The sequence below is a fragment of the Dreissena polymorpha genome, chromosome 9 (assembly GCF_020536995.1).
Source record: "Dreissena polymorpha isolate Duluth1 chromosome 9, UMN_Dpol_1.0, whole genome shotgun sequence".
NCBI classification, from domain to species: Eukaryota; Metazoa; Mollusca; class Bivalvia; order Myida; family Dreissenidae; genus Dreissena; species Dreissena polymorpha.
The window spans coordinates 374,337-392,193 of NC_068363.1; the positions used below are offsets into that span (position 1 = coordinate 374,337).

General features: G+C 33.3%; 1 long non-coding RNA gene across 1 annotated transcript; it reads left to right on the forward strand.

Annotated features, from left to right (window-relative positions):
* Positions 1–501: 501 nt before the first annotated feature.
* Positions 502–17,293, forward strand: LOC127844644 (uncharacterized). The gene is made up of 2 exons (XR_008032849.1): positions 502–818; positions 14,286–17,293. It is a non-coding gene; the product is annotated as an uncharacterized LOC127844644 (long non-coding RNA).
* The last annotated feature ends 564 nt before the right edge of the window (positions 17,294–17,857 follow it).

Below are 17,857 nucleotides of genomic sequence, written 5' to 3' on the forward strand. Positions count from 1 at the left end.
TTTCTCTTTCCGGAATATTGTTGTAGTATGTTGATGCTGCATTAACAAATATAAGTGTATATGAAGTGAAAACACCAAAAATAAACAACGGTTGCGTAAGACACCTATAAACTGTAATATTCCTATAATATCACTTTAACATACTAACGTATGAACATTTCAAAATCTGTCATAGCTTATTAAAAAAGTAAAACATATCAGCTTATATAAAATTTATAACAATTAAATAGAAATTAGAATACAAATAATTAACAAAAACAAAACATGAACGCTGAAAAAGAGCTCTACAAAGACTACGTAGACATTTCACAAATGTCACGAAAAACCACTTAAATGTTCACTCGATCTTAACAGAATAAATACATCAGGAAGAATTATATTCATAGAAAAATTTCCATATCAAAAATGTTAGAAAACCATTTTAAAACAGCCGATATCTGTTGATATTCGCCCCTTTCGCGAATATAGTAATATACGCTCTTTAGTCGTACCGAGCACATATCAGTGAAAGGGGGGGAAATTACATATCTTTAGGGTATGGGTAACCTATGGTCTTTAAAAATCGATTAGGAATTTATAAAAGGTATTTCTTGTGTTAGGTTTAAGAAAAGATGCCTCAAAATATTGTAAAAAAAAAACATTGAAACTAGCGACAGCTCCCTTGCAATGATATTTCATTGTGTCACACCGGTATTTACTGACAATAACGGAGTGACGTCACCATCTATCTATAGAATGAGGATATTTTGGATCTCCAAAAAGGAGGTTTTTGCGAAGGTCAATATTTCACGCTGCAGAAACAGAACAGAACTTTGAAGGTAAATTGTGAAAAATCTAAAGACTTCTAGGTAAATAAGCACAGCACATGGTTGAAATTAATGAGTAATGTAGCCAAAACTAGAATTGCATTCTGTTTGAATGTACTTTGCATGCCATGAAATGGGTAAAATTTCTAAATTTTTCATTAAAAAGTAGGTGGGTGGGGGAAAGGGTGTCAGACAATTCACCCCAAGACAATTCATCCCCTGGACAATTCACCCCAGAATTTGATTTCCTTGGACAATACACCCCCAAGACAATTCACTGCCATATTTTTTATATGATATTGTATTGTCATTTGCTTTTGTCATATTTTAAAATAAGTTGTGAACAGATGTTTGGGGTTATAATTTTGACTGTGTAGCACAATTTTGATGTGAAGATAATAAATGTAGTATGTAAATGAAAGATGAAATAGTGTTTTTTGTCAAATGCAATCCAACCAATGTTTTTTTTTCTATAAACTGTGTTACAACATATAAAATTGAAACAAATTAAGTATTTTGTGTTTATAATATTTGTGCATTGGATTTAAATATTAATTATATTATTAGGTTAACTGCTATTTTATTATTTGAGAACTTTTTCAAATATTGAAGTTGATTAATTAGTTTCATTTAATTCTTAGAATTTTACATTATGACAATTACTTATTTATTCATGTTAGATGGGATAATTAATTTAATAAAATATTATGGTTTAATTGATAAGAAAACCTTAATTAAAGAAAGGAAATTTAATCTGGTTGGAAGCGTGCTATTAATGGGTATTACAATCAAGCATTCACACACCTGACAAGGCTTTATCAAAGTGTCAACACAGATAAACAAAGACTTCAGTGACACACATTGACAAATAATTATGTTGGGCTGGGCAATTCTAAGACCTGGTATTGTATTAAAAAATTCCATTGTTGTTCACCTGATATTTTGATTATTATTTTTATTTAACTGCCTATAAACTAAAGTGTTTCATTAAAAAAAATACTATTTTTATTCTTATTATCCATTAAGTTGTTGGATTTTCTCTCATTGAAGGATTAGTGATAGAAGTTGTGTTTTGTAATGTTGTGTATTGAAACATATTTTAGTCTGCAATTATCAGTATTCATTTCAAAGCCAGTATCAAATTCACACCATTTTATGTTATAATTTTTTTTAATGCTACTTATACACGAATACCTCATGATTTATTAAATCTACTATAATACCGCTAGTATGTTCCTCTTAAAATTGTTTTGAAATGTAATGTACTTTTTACAAAAATTGTACTCAATTCAAGTCCACTTCAATCATACAGTATGTTAACTCATTCCATACTACAGCCTTATCTCTAAGCAACCCCAATCAGTAATAGCCTTATCTACCATTAGATAATCAGTACCCTCATCAGCTCTAAATGCCTGACAGATTATCTGTTTATTGATACCTTTCTGGGTGTGAAAAAGGTTGTTTTTTAGGTGTTGTTACTTTGTTTACTGATTATGTGACAAATATTTTATTACTATATTTCCCATTTAAAAATAAATATAGTAATTTTATAAAAATTTCGAATCTTGCATAACTTATCAAATAAAACAATTAGATTATTTAATGTATCCAATACCATTATTATTTATTTATACACTTTTTACAAATATAAACTGTTTTAATGAATAAAATCAATCTTAAATAAAACATAAACACATAATAAATTATTTAATGACATAAAAACAATAATAAGATATTGTTAATAATAAGATATTGTTAATAACAAAAACAAACATCAATAGATAAAAAGCACAGTTATGTTTCAATTGCAAGTAATTTTATGAAAAAAAGAAACAAATTCTGAGAACATCTTAATATGCTTTTATTAGAACTTCATAAAAATAAAAAAGAATACAAATAACTATCCTTAGAAAACAGATATTTGTAATTACTAAATCCTAAACAAACAGCAAAAGATCAAAAAAAATTGTCCAGGGAGCAAGGGTGAATTGTCTAGGGGGTGAATTGTCTCCTCGGGGTGAATTGTCTGGGGGTAAACTGTCTCGATTCCGGGGGGAAGATCAAGGGCTATAGTTTCACAAGTGAAGAAGCTGGCCTTGTCTTTGGTTTTATTTTCAATGCATGTTGCCTTAGCGCTATGTTATGACACTGACACAAATAGGCGTTCTTGTGTCACTTTCTGTTTTGATGAAATGGATTTGACTGTTTGTTGCCTTTCGGAACTTGAAATTTGGGCAAAAATATATCCCCTGCCCCCTTAACCCTTTGCATGCTGGGAAATTTGTCGTCTGCCAAAATGTCGTCTGCTGAATTTCTAAAATTAGCATTTTCTTTGATTTTTTTCAAAGAATACTATCAGAATAGCAAACAGTTTGGATCCTGATGAGACGCCACGTTTTGCATAGGCCTTTAAAATTCGGTTCCCGCACTGAAAGGGTTAATGGATGTTATCCACTTTTATAATTGATTTTTTTGTTGTTGGTATTGAATGTATTTACTACAACAAAAATTTTGTTGGTCAAATGTTGAAAAAAATCCATTAATTGAACAATGATGAAATTATTCACATACTTAAGTGCAATTCAGTGTCGTTACAGTACTGTAGATTTCGTCTGTGTGGTTAATCAAGTGTATCTACTGTAGATTATTTTAAATTTATTGAACATCATTTTTTCACACCTGAGGATGTTTACGTCTGCTGCATCTTTTAGGCTTGAAAGCCACAGGTTGTGAAAAAATGTGTGCATATATTTTATTAGTTTCTTAGTTCCTTCATCACCTGAATAATTACATGACAGTGTGTGATGATGAATATGTATTATTATGCTTATGACAATGTGTTGACCTGGAGCTCCTGCAGTTAAGACTCAAAATGTGGGAAGAATTTTCAATATTAAGAGCTTAATTCTATGCATTAATCTCTGACTCACTGAAAAACATATTTTAAAGTTGACATGGTCATTTGCCATGTGGATCAACCAGAGTACCTAATTTAAGCTCCACCTATATTGTATTGTCACCACCGAAACAATTTACATGGACCCTGGTCCCAGAATGGAAATCGAATACTGGTTGCTGGTGTGACTGCACCAAATTGGCCTTTATTATCAGGCGATCAATTACTTGTAAATGAAAATCTACGGTGGAAACTTTTTTGCATTATAATTATTATTAATATTTATTATTGTTACAGTTACATGTAAGTTGTGTCAATACCATCAGTGAATTCGTAGAAATATGGGATATTACGTAACCAAATGCATTGATTGTGTGTACATCACAATTTCAGCAAGAAAAGATTTTTCAGATACCAAATAGACAATTTTATGTGTTAAGTTTCTTTTTGATAAATTAATGCAGTTGTTTTTTACTAACTATATAATATCACCACTATTGAATGCCCATAATCTATGAGCTGTTAGTTTGTTAGTTTCCATTTTTATTTAATGTCATTTATTAATATAACAAATCCAAATAGTGCCTTATGCCCTCTTAAATACATGCATCCAGTCTTATCTTATTTTGTCACCTTAGACCCCTAGAGAGCACAGTCACCCACGGTTTATTAGATTACAATCAGTAACACAGTAACTGATAAGCTGAAGGACACACTCCACACAAATATCTTATTATCTCCAGGTCAAACAATCTTGAGATTTGAGGGATTTTTATTAATTTTAAATGAATACGAAATAAGTTGTTTTTTATTGAGGAAAACAAGTATTATAATAATTGTTTTAAACAATGTGTTGGCATGGTAAATCTATCAGTTGTATTTGATTTAATTATTGAGAACAATGGGCTAATGAATCTGCAGATTAATTTCACAAAGACAATATTATCAGTTTTAAATACATAGTTTTATTTGTGTGTAATACTACTGGCAATCTTCTTAGTTTTTTACTACAAATCCTTACTTTTTGTTTATCCCTTTACCCCTTAGATACGTATTTTGACGCATTTGTAGTCACTTAGAAAGTTATATTTATTTCAAGACCTTTCTAACTAGATCCAGGTTTTAAAGGCTTCATTTCCAACCCTTAGATACTGATGAGCAGCAAACAGCATAATACCTGAACAGCCTGTGTTTTATTCACAGGCTGTTCTGAAGTTATACTGTTTGCACATAGCCACTGTCACGTTGCATTTGTGTGGGAAAGGGTTAAACAAGTGTTATATTTTTATGCTTCCCGAAATAAAATTTTGGCGGAGCATATAGTGGCCAGTTTGTCCTTCCTTCCTTCCTTACTTCTTTCTGTCACACTTTTGTTACGGTTTCTCATAGCGCCTTCAACACTTTATCGATCTCTTTCATATTTGGCATGTAGGTACCTTGCATGGACCTCTACCTTTTGTTGAGGTTTGAGGTCACTGGGTTCAAGGTCAAGGTCACAGAGGCCTAATAATAGATTTTCTGTCATGCTTTTGTTACAGTTTCTTAAAGGCCCTTCACTACTTTACTGATCTCTTTCATATTTGGCATGTAGGTACCTTGCATGGACCTCTACCTTTTGATGAGGTTTGAGGTCACTTGGTTCAAGGTCAACGTCACAGAGGCTAATAATAGATTTTCCGTCACGCTTTTGTTACAGTTTCTCATAGGGCCATCCGCCTTCACTACTTTACCGATCCTTTTCATATTTGTCATGTAGGTACCTTGCATGGACCTCTACCTTTTGATGAGTTTTTAGGTCACTGGGTTAAATGTCAAGGTCACCGAGGCTAATTATTTATTTTTCCGTCACATTTTTGTTACAGTTTTTCATAGCGCCTTCAATATTTTACTGATCTCTTACATATTTGGCATGTAGGTACCTTACATATATAAACCTCTTCCTTTTGATGACGCTTGATGTCATTTGGGGTCACCGAGGCTAATAATAGATTTTTTTTTAGGTGGCTATTAGCACATAGATTGACAAAGCGCATAATCGGGGAGAATCCATCGTTTTCAACGATACTTGTTGTTAGGAGTTTACTAAGGAGTTATAATGCTAGGGTCAAAAATGATTGAAAAAGTACCAAACAAATATTTGTGCAAATGGGGTGTCACTGGGCCAATTGTTGTACTGCTCATTTGACACTTTACAGTAAAACTTGTTGTTCAATGTCATAAGTTGGCAGTCATTAAGTCCAGCCCAAAAAAGGGACCTTTTACACAATTCAATATTCAGACTCATAATTTAAGATTCAATGTGACAGACTTTCAATTGATTTAAGGGCTTCTAAATGCTCACACCTCACATCAAAGATGATAAACAGTCTCTGGAAAATCCACAATGGGATTTCAATCAGGCAACATTCATTTTAATTTGTTCCCAGCACTTTATAAGCACTTTTTATATTGATCATTAAATTGTTCATCATAATCCATAAATAAACATTTAAAATGTATTTACAATTTCTTTTGAACATTCTGATCTCCAAATGCTTTGTGACACTATTTCCAATATTCTATCAGAAATTGTGTTTTTGTTTTGTCTCTTTTTAATTCACCCTAGGGTGTGATGAAGATACAAAAAAGTATGTCAAGGGAAGCTCTGATTTTCTCATTAATTATTTCAAGATAAAAGAGTTGTACATTTCATGCAAATAAAATATGCTTCAAAACATTAAGGGTATTGCACATGCTTGATAATAGTTTCTTTGTGTCTCACATCACTGAAGCACAAGCTGCTATCTACTGTTGTGCAAATGTCAAATTTTAAATCTAACTTTCATTTTTACCTGAAGTATTTAGTACAAATACCATTTCATAATTATTTGATGAGTTGATAAAACTTTTTACCTAAGAAATGGGGTTATATTTTCAATAAGTTGCCAGTAGCAGACATGGGGTAATCATAATTGTTAATCTGTTATCATCACGATTATTAATTGATTACTTTTTTCATTAATCATGTATTGATCATTAATTATAGCTTTTGTATTACTTAAATACTAATTGTATAGATTATCTCTACAAGAGGTCATTACTCATTATTATTTTATGATTATGATTACTTTTGACCAAAAAGCAGATTCAATTTCAATTCATGAAGACAAATGACACATTAACAACATCAGATACTTGCCAACTTATCATGTAGTTAATTACTCAAGTGGTGTAGATCTTTGATAGCTCTCGGTCCGAGGGGTATTTCAAGGGATTAAGTCTGAACAATAGTTCTTATTTAGAACTTGCCTACAACTGGTTTTTCCGCTAATTTACATGAGGTACAAATAAAATTGACCTAGATCCACGGGAATGCGTATTGTTATTCCCCCTACAGGTGAAAATGTAGGGGACTTATGGTTTTTGCTCTGTCTGTCAGTCAGTCAGTCACACATTTCTGGATCATGTGATCACTTTAAAAGTTCTTTATATTTTTTCATGAAACTTGAAAATATGGATAGATGGCAATATGGAGATTATGCACGTCATTTCATTTTGTTCCTACGTCAAGAATTCTGGTTGCTATGGCAACAAATAGATTAGAAATATTGCTGAAAATAGTGGATCCTGCGATAATTTTAAAAGTTCTACATATTTTTTCATGAAACTTGAAACATGGATAGAAGGCAACATGGAGATTATGCATGTGAATTCATTGTGTTCCAATGTCAATAATTCTGATTGGTATGGCAACAAATAGACTAGAAATATTGCTGAAAATGGTGGAGTTTCATCGGTATTAGACTTATATTGCTTGGAAATAGTCTTGTTCAAACTAAGTAAGTACGGTACCAGAATATTCATGTGACACTAGGGTCATAATGGTAAAAAGTTTATTGTACCTAACGATTAGTGGAGTTCTGAATACAGTCTATTGCATTGATGATCTGCATTTATGCAAAAAATAAGTGTTGGAGCTTAATTAGGTGTGGGAACAGTTAAGTAATCAGTCAAATAATTGATTTCATGAGAATTTTAGTGAACCATGTTAACCCATGTATACAAGTTACATTTTGAAAAAGCAATTCATGCAACTTCTGCACCAGTGGAGAGAATCTGGCATTTTCTTTCCTTTCTGATAGAAGTTGAATGAGTGACCGCACTTTTCAAATGCCCATGAACATCAAATGCAATAATCGTGCAGTACCATGCATCTTTCTTTTTTGTGCAAGTTAATAGGATAAGAATTAAGGGTGTCACGGTACTCTGTGGGACGGTATATCGTAATAGTCTCCTCTCAGTACAGTGCATGATACGCCTTCAAGTGCGTATGGTACGGTACAGCATTTTTCATATGCGCCAACGCGCCAAGTAAACTTTTAATGTTTGGATGTTGTAACAATACGCGGCAAGAAAGATTCCATTGGCGCAATCAATAAAATATGTGGCACAGGAATGGGATCAATGTTAACGGAAATTCTCCCAATATCATCTCATATCACATTTTTAAATGACAAATTTTGTAATCATGAATTTAAATAAAATTACATTTTTTACAAATTAAAGAAAAGAATGTATGTAGAGGTCTTTAAATTAAATTGAAAAAATGGTGTAAAATGGTTTGTATGTTGTTTCCACCTGACAATACGTATCCCGGTACGTATTGTATCGTACACACTGTACCGCGATACGTATAGTAATGAAGGGGAGCGTATCGTGACACCCTTAATAAGAATAGGATTTTTTTTTAAAGATGAACAGTGGTTGATAAAGGGTCTAGAAGACCAAATATTATTAAATGCATGAATTAATACATTTTTAATCAATTTGACACTTTGGTTGAGATTACCAATTAATAATATATCAATGAAAAAAAAACATTAATCATGTTAAAAAATAAGTTAAAATCATTAATTTCATTGATTTTTTTTCGAGTAATTGACCACATGTCTGCCCCGTTGCAACTGAGAGTAACATTCTTTTGTGACATAGACATTTTGCTTCACTTCATAATAAGAGCTACCACACTGCAGTTTATAAATTAACTGATAAGATAAGCTATTGGGGGACATCACCAACCCCAGTAGACAGATTATCTCCAGAGCCAATTAAATATGCAGGTGTTTTTTTTTGCTATAATTAGCACATGCTTAACAGTTACATGTATATGTTTCAATTGTACTTTCTCGTGGAAGCTGTCTAAGCCAGCTTTTCACCTTACCTGACCTTTGTAAGACAGACTGTCCAATAAAATTTCCTGCGGCTAGACACAAATAAAGACACTTCATTTATTCCATTGGCTGATTTGAGCGATATATATATATGGTATGTCAATAAAAGATTCTTATTGTGTTTTCAACAATATCATGAAAATATTATTTTTGATTATTTCACCATATTGACGTTGCCAAATGTGTGGGGAATGCTTGCAAAAAAATTATAATGTTATAATATATTATACATTTTGGGAAGTAATTTAAGTATTTCTTTGCATCAATAGAAAATAACATAAAAAAATGACCACTTAAACATTAAAATTATTGTAATCCGAACAAGATGTAGCCCCCCCCTCCCTAGCAATTGCTGTGAGGGGTAACAAACACCTGGACATTAAACCCGGGGGGTGGGGTGTTCCGCTGAGACTTGCGAAATGTGACCCATTTTTAGCTCATCTATTTTTTGAAAAAAAATTATGAGCTATTGTCATCACCTCGGCGTCGGCGTTGGCGTTGGCGTTGGCGTTGGCGTTGGCGTCGGCGTCCGGTTAAGTTTTGCGTTTAGGTCCACTTTTCTCAGAAAGTATCAATGCTATTGCATTCAAACTTGGTACACTTACTTACTATCATGAGGGGACTGGGCAGGCAAAGTTAGATAACTCTGGCGTGCATTTTGACAGAATTATGTGCCCTTTTTATACTTAAAAAATTGAAAATTTTGGTTAAGTTTTGCGTTTAGTTCCACTTTTCTCAGTAAGTATCAATGCTATTGCATTCAAACTTGGTACACTTACTTACTATCATGAGGGGACTGGGCAGGCAAATTTAGATAACTCTGGCATGCATTTTGACAGAATTATGTGCCCTTTTTATACTTAGAAAATTGACAATTTTGGTTAAGTTTTGTGTTTAGGTCCATTTTATTCCTTAAGCATTAAAGCTATTGCTTTCATACTTGCAACACTTACTAACTATCATAAGGGGACTGTGCAGGCAAAGTAATGTAACTCTGACTGGCATTTTGACAGAATTATGTGCCCTTTTTATACTTAGAAAATTGAAAATTTGATTAAGTTTTGTGTTTAGGTCCACTTTATTCCTACAGTATCAAAGCTATTGCTTTCATACTTGCAAGATTTATGAACTATCATAAGGGGACCGTGCAGGCAAAGTTATGTAACTCTGACTGGCATTTGAACGGAATTATGGGCCCTTTATACTTAGAAAATTGAAAATTTGGTTAAGATTTATGTTTTGGTCCACTTTACCCCTAAAGTATCATAGATATTGCTTTCATACTTGGAACACTCACAAACTATCATAAGGGTACAGTAAAAGGACAAGTTGCATAACTCTGGTTGTCATTGTTACGGAATTATGGCCCTTTTTTGACTTAGTAACTTTTAATATATGGTTAAATTTTGTGTTTCGATCCACTTTACTTCTTAAGTATCAAGGCTATTGCTTTCAAACTTCAAATACTTACATGCTATCATGAGGTTACTGTACCTGGCAACTTTAATTTTACTTTGACCTTTGAATGACCTTGACTCTCAAGGTCAAATTATTAAATTTTGCTAAAATTGCCATAACTTCTTTATTTATGATTAGATTTGATTGATACTTTGATGAAACTACTCTTACCTGACATACCACAATAGACTCCACCCAAACCATCCCCCGTGCCGTCCCCTCCCCCCCTCCCCCCTCCCCCCCCCTCCCCCCCCCCCTATTTTTTTTTTTTTTTTTTTTTTTTTTTTTTTAAGATCATCTCACAAATGACCACCACACCCTCACACTATACCCCCCCCCCACCCCCACCCCCCCCCCCCCTAATTTTTGTTTTTTTTTTTTTTTTTTTTTTTTTTTTTTTAAGATCATCTCACAAATTACCACCACACCCTCACCACTATACCCCCCCCATTTTTTTTTTAAAAATGGTTATGTTTGAAATACCGTCCAACCATCGCACCCAAACCCCCCCCCCCCCCATCGCCCCCCCCCAACCCCCCCCCCCCCCCCCCCGGATTTTTTTTTTTTTTTTTTTTTTTTTTTCGCTTTTTTGGAAGATAATGTAATAAATGTCCACAACCCCACACTATACACCCCTCTTCACTCCACTCCTCCCTCCTTTGTGATTGAAAATGAGAGTCCCTTCACCTTTAAAAAGAAAATAGATGAGCGGTCTGCACCCGCAAGGCGGTGCTCTTGTTATACTGGAACTCTGATAAAGTAGACCCATTTTGATACAAGATTTTTTTTAAAGCATACCCATTTGTATACGATACCATTGAGAATGTGGACCCATTTCAATACAAGAAGATTTATAAACTGGACCCATTTAAATACTAGAATTTGATAAAGTGGACACATTTCATACTTGAATTTTAATTTCTGTCATATCAATACAGTATACTTATTGAATTTGCTATTATATCTTTCTCGCTACTGAAATTTACTTTTTGATACCCACTTATATGGTGTGCGGTAAAAATGCCAGAGGTAAAAATGCCAGAGGTAAAAATGCCAGCGGTAAAAATGCCAGAGGTAAAGTGGTAAAAATGCCATAGGTAAAAATGCCAGACGTTATATAGTAAAACAGATTTTTGAGCAATATTTTTTAAGGATATTGAGTATTGTACGGAAACATTTTTTTTTAATTGAACATGTTGTTAATGGTTGGGAATTTGTGTTTCTTTGATGAATCGGTCATTAAAGAAAACTTGTTAAATTCATTGTAAAAGGATATTGAGTATTGTACGGATACATTTTTTAAATAAAACATGTTGTTTGAGAATAATGTGTCAGTAATACATGTTATTTTATATTGTATTCTAAAGATTCACATGCTTTTTTAAGAAATGAAAGATTCAAATGTGTCTTATTCATATTGTTTCTGTGTCTTAAATGTGTCTTATTTATATGTGACTACGTGCTTATTTTTTGAAGAAATGAAAGATTCATATGTGTCATATTTGTATTTTATCCATGTCTTAAATGTGTCTTATTTAAGACTACATGCTATACCGCCAGTGCGATGCAATAGATCTTATTTCTTAATCTCCACTTTCACACTTAGCGCTGTCTTTAATAAGGCTACCTCTATTTCAAAGACAGATTACTGAAAACTAAATAAAAAGTACAACGGTGATGTTGATCCATGTTGATGTTGATTCTAGCTAGATCATATATAAGTAAATAATATTAGTTCGGAATTATACAATTGCGTATGCTATGCTTAGAATATATAGACATTTATTAACATTTATTAACTGTACTGATATCCACATCAAATAATGATTTTACCTGTATTATTTGCAATTGAACGCGTATTTAAAATAATAATGGTAAATAAAACGGACGCTTGCAATAATTGTCATTAACTTTTTCAAACGGTATAAATATAAGACAATGGTTGAGCGTTTACTATTTATTGAAGTTTTTTTAAGGTACACAACAATTTAGCAATAAATAAAATAAGTTATTTTGGCAGTAAATCCAATTTTTCCAGTTCAGTAGCCGGGTGCCTGTGTATTGAGCTAATAAGATAGTGATCAACACAGCATGTTGCTAATACACAGTGTAGACTCCCCCTGACTTTGATTCGAGCACAATAAATCCCAATATTATAAAATTAACAGAACAGAACAGCAAGTTTATTTGCGACATAAGCATATACAGCTAAACATCAAACTACCATAATAATAAATACACAATACACATGCATCAAAATAACACCAAAAATATGTTTATGCATTTTGTACAAATATATGACTTGTGAGAATGTATGATGTAAGAGAAAGCTCTTTCTGTTTTAACAAAGTTAAGTGCATTTTTAAAATCCGCAATTGATAAAGAAAAAAATACAGTTAGATGTTATGTACAAAGTTTTAGTTGTGGGGGGAAAATTTACTCTCTAAAAAATCTTTATATTATCTGCTCTAAGTTTAAATGCTGTAATTAGCAAGACGTAACAATACATGCCTCATTTAATAATCAATCTATAATATATTATGCATTTATATATAAGCAAATTTCTGATTTCAATAGTTTTATGGTTTCTCATATTTATGCCCCCTTCAAAGAAGAGGGGGTAGATTTTTTGTACATGTCGGTCAGTCCGTCCGACCACCGAATGGTGATGTATATCATTTGATGTATATCAAAGTTATAATGGCAGACACAGTATGGTGCCAGATAAGAGATTAGCCCTCCCCAATTAAATCAACTTTTTATAATAATTTAAACATTTATAATTTGACTTCATTCTCATTCACAATCTTACTTTGTGTAAATTAGTATAAATAATGGTTTGTTTATTTTGTGTAGTTAAAATCATCAATGAATATGCTTAATTAAAAAAGTGCTTCAGTTTTATAAGTTAAGGAAAGTTTTAATAAATTGATCATTTAATATATGATTTAATTCATAAATTTAGTTTTAAAACAAGAGTCATTTAATAATTAAGATAAGAATTTAATTAATAATTTAATTTTAATCCATTGATCAAGGAATATTAAATCTAAGAATTTAATCTAAAACAGGTGCTTGTTGATCAATTTATAATATAGGAAGATAATTTAATATGGTGTCTTAGCTCAGGTAATATTAAATACCACACAATACCTGGAAATAAGACAGCATTTTGTCTTTTTTACCAGTTATTGTGTGGTGTAAATGGTGGATTGGTTGTTTATTGTCTTTCTGTGTTCATTTGCTGAAATATGACAATGAATTTATAAAAATGAAGCTCATTCTATTACAAGAAAAGGAATTTTGTATAATGGAAGAGTTTTTAAGTTACAATATTCATGTTACACACATAAATCCTATTTTAAAGGTAACTGGCCGTCAACTGCAGTAGTCTGTTATATCTTATGGAGAAATTGCCATTATTACATTATGCAGTAACAAGTCAACTAAACAGCCTGAATGTTGTTGGGTTAAAATGGTTAAAATGCTGATAGAAAGAAAAAGAATTCACATATGAAACATTATAAATTGCATGCTTATGTGCCTTCTTTATAAATTCCATGAGGCCTTTATATTTTATGTCCCCGGTAGGGTGGCATATAGCAGTTGAACTGTCAGTATGTCAGTCTGTCCGTCCGTCCGAAAAAATAATTAACGTTGGCCATAATTTTTGCAATATTGAAGATAGCAACTTGATATTTGGCATGCATGTGTATCTCATGACTCCGCACATTTTGAGTGGTGGAAGTTCAAGGTAAAGGTCATTCTTCAAGGTCAAAGGTCAAATTGCGGCGCAGTAGGGGGCATTGTGTTTCTGATGAACACATCTCTTGTTTTATCTAAATTTAGAATAGCATATAATACATTTAATATTATTTGGTGTTCATCTGATATGCTCATTTGTATTTTCAGTTTGGCCATGCCCAGGAGGGAGTGACTGAGTTATGGGGTGCAGAAGAAGCACAAGCCATCTCGACATGATGAATCATCCCCAACAGCGCTTGAGGATGGTTTCCTGCTCGATGAGGATGAATCCATAACTGAGAACTGAGGATGATACTTCTCTCAACACTGCATTGTATGAAGACAAAGCAACTCAGTGTGGTTAGTCATCGTCAACAACAGAACCAGACTAAGCTGACGTTGGAGACTTTCAAGTTGAGATCACTGTGCCTATCAGGGTTGAGTGTTACATACTGAACGAAGTGATCCAAAGCAATTTATTGTCAATACGCACGCTAGAGACCTGGACATTCGCTTTTTACATTCAGATCAAAGCATGGCAAACATATTTTAGGATGAAAGTATGTGATAATGAAGCAGGACACACTACTGAATATGTTCATGGTTAGGAAGTTGCCAATAACCATTTTTTTGTGGGAACAAATTTCTAGTGATCATCTTTTTGCCCTTTAGCTCACCTGAGCACAATGTGCTAATGGTGAGCTTTTTTGATCGCCCTTTGGCAGTCGTGGAGTGCGTGTTGTGTGGCGTCAACATTTGCCTTGTAAACAATCTTGAGGCCACATTAATTGTCCAAACTTCATTAAATTTGGTCAGAACATTTTTCCAAATGAAATCTTGGACAAGTTAAAAAATTGTTCCGGTTTATTGTCCGTCATCATGAAACTTGGTCAGAAGATTTGTCAAAATGATATCTTGGGCAAGTTCAAAAATGGTTCCGGTTGGTTCAAAAACATGGGCACCAGGGGGTGGGGCATTTTTCCGTATATGTCTATATATAGCTATAGAAAACCTGGTATCCGGACAATCGCTCCTACAGACGATCGCTCCTACGCTAAATTTGACAGGGCAGACGGTCGCTCCTACGATGTTTTGACAGGGCGGACAGTCGCTCCTACGATGTTTTGACAGGGCGGACAGTCGCTCCTACGATGTTTTGACAGGGCGGACAGTGGCTCCTACATTATTTTGCCAACCCGGACAATCGCTCCTACATTATTTTGTCAACCCGGACAGTCGCTCCTACATTTTTTTGACTCCACGGCAAAATGTAGTGTACGCCGATCAAAGGCTAACACCTATGAATAACCGACAATTAAAATTGCCAACTTGTGTCGAAAAAAATGCGAAATAAGCCAGATATTTAAATTTGAAATCGAAAATGTCTGTGCATTTGAATTCGCCAGCATGTTGCATTTCATGAATTTTGTATTCAATGTATAATTGTTCTTGTCTATTTTGTGTTATTGTAACATATACATATAACATTTTATCAATATATTACAATTCAACACATACAAAAATCGTTCAGTATTTTAATAATCATAGAAATGCCGATTAAGAAATTGTTCAGTGTCATATCAATCAATGGGTCAAATGTGAAAACAATGACCTAGCCAATTGCTTACTAACCTTAATTCACTTTAAAGGGATCTTTTGACGGTTTGGTAAATTGACAAAATTGAGAAAAGTTGTTTCAGATTCGCAAATTTTCGGTTTAGTTATGATATTTGTGAGGAAACAGTATTACTGAACATTTGCCATGGTCTAATATAGTCATTATATGCATCTTTTGACGATTTAAAAACCAAAAAATTATAAAGCGTTGCAACGCGAAGCGATTGAATAATTTGGAAAGTTCTAGTGATGTCGTTTAAATTTGTGAAACTACGATGATATAAGGTATAAAATACGCATCTTATGTATCCTTGGCAGGATAGCTCAGTTGGCTAATGCGTTTTTTATTTCGAGTCCTGCTGCGGGCTACTTTTGTTTTCCTTTTTTAAATTTTATTTTTGATTTTTTACTGGAGCTTTTAAAATTTAATGTTTACATTTATCAATATAAAGCATTTAATGACAAACTTCAAAACATGCCAAAATCTGTGAAAAGGCCCCTTTAATGTGACGCCATTCTGTAATCTTTATGCACGGTTCGCACATCATAGGTGTCAAAGTGGTCATTATCGATTGGTACTACCATTGTTGTTATAGCAATTATTGATTTAATGCGGTTTTTATGTTTATTCCATTCGCAAAATGGCACTTATTCCAATAAATGTAATATAGGAACGAATGTCCCTGATAGGAATAATGTAGGAACCATTGTCCAAAGTGCCCTTATAACTACCTTTTATTTACAGAATCGACAAACTGTAACATAGTTTGTCAGTAAGTAAATTAATTAATTAAAATCAAATTGATCGGCTCATGTTAAATTGGCTTTCTGTTAACAGGTTAGCAATTTTAATTGTTGGTTAATTATAGGTGTAAGCCTTTGATCAGCGAATAATATGTTTTGCCGTGGAGTCAAAAATAATGTAGGAGTGATTGTCCGGGTTGACAAAATAATGTAGGAGTGATTGTCCAGGTTGGCAAAATAATGTAGGAGCGACTGTCCGCCCTGTCAAAACATCGTAGGAGCGACTTTCCGCCCTGTCAAAACGTCGTAGGAGCGACTGTCCGCCCTGTCAAAACATCGTAGGAGCGACTGTCCGCCTTGTCAAATTTAGCGTAGGAGCGATTGTCCGTAGGAGCGATTGTCCGGGATTCGAAAAACCTTTTTAAAACTCTATAGAGTGTCCCAATGATATCATGAAAAACATGGCCACCAAGGGGCGGGGCTTTTTTCCTTACATGACTATGGTAAAAACATGTTAACACTCTCAGTCGCATTTATAGTCCAATCTCCATGATGAAAAATTCTTATGTGATTATGAATTTTCTTCAGCAACATTAATACCCTGCCCCATACGATAATGGCTCTTATGCTTACATGTTTGTTGCCTGCATCACTGCAGAATATTAGCTGTTTTCTCCCGATATGTCATTAATTTTGTAATATCAACAACTTGCTTAAGACGTGTAATAAATTGCTTATTTTTTTATGCCAGGTGTATTGATATGTGTTTATGAATGATGAAGTTTTGATGAAATATCATTAAATTGTAAAAGCTATGTTCATGCATTCTTTTATTGCACAGACTAAAATTGTTACTACAGAGGTTTACTTAGAGACTGTATCACATAAATGGTTGCATAAGCTCATCTGTAGAAGCCGGAACACATTTCATTTAGTTTATCATTATGTACATAAGGGGACATACTTTTAAAGTTTTGATTGTGCTTTTTAACAACACATGGAATCAATATGTTCTTTTCATTAACTTTTTTGCATTCTGGGCACTCATACACAACAGACTGATTAATGTCCTCAACAAATTCACTATCACAATGTTCATCCTCGTCACCCCATGACACAAAATCCGCCTAAGATATGTTGAAGAAAAACAGTAAAGTCACTTAATAACTTGATCGATATGCTAAATATCGGAGAATGGCACAGTATACGGGTCTGAAGATTTCTATACATATACTCTAGGTTGTTATGTTATTTATTATTGGTAAAATTGTGCATTTAATTGAGCGGTAATTTAAGAGAGCAAAGAACACAAACAGCAGACCAAGAACAGATTCTCTCCATAAGAAGAAAAACTTGTTCAGAGCTTTATTCAAATTATA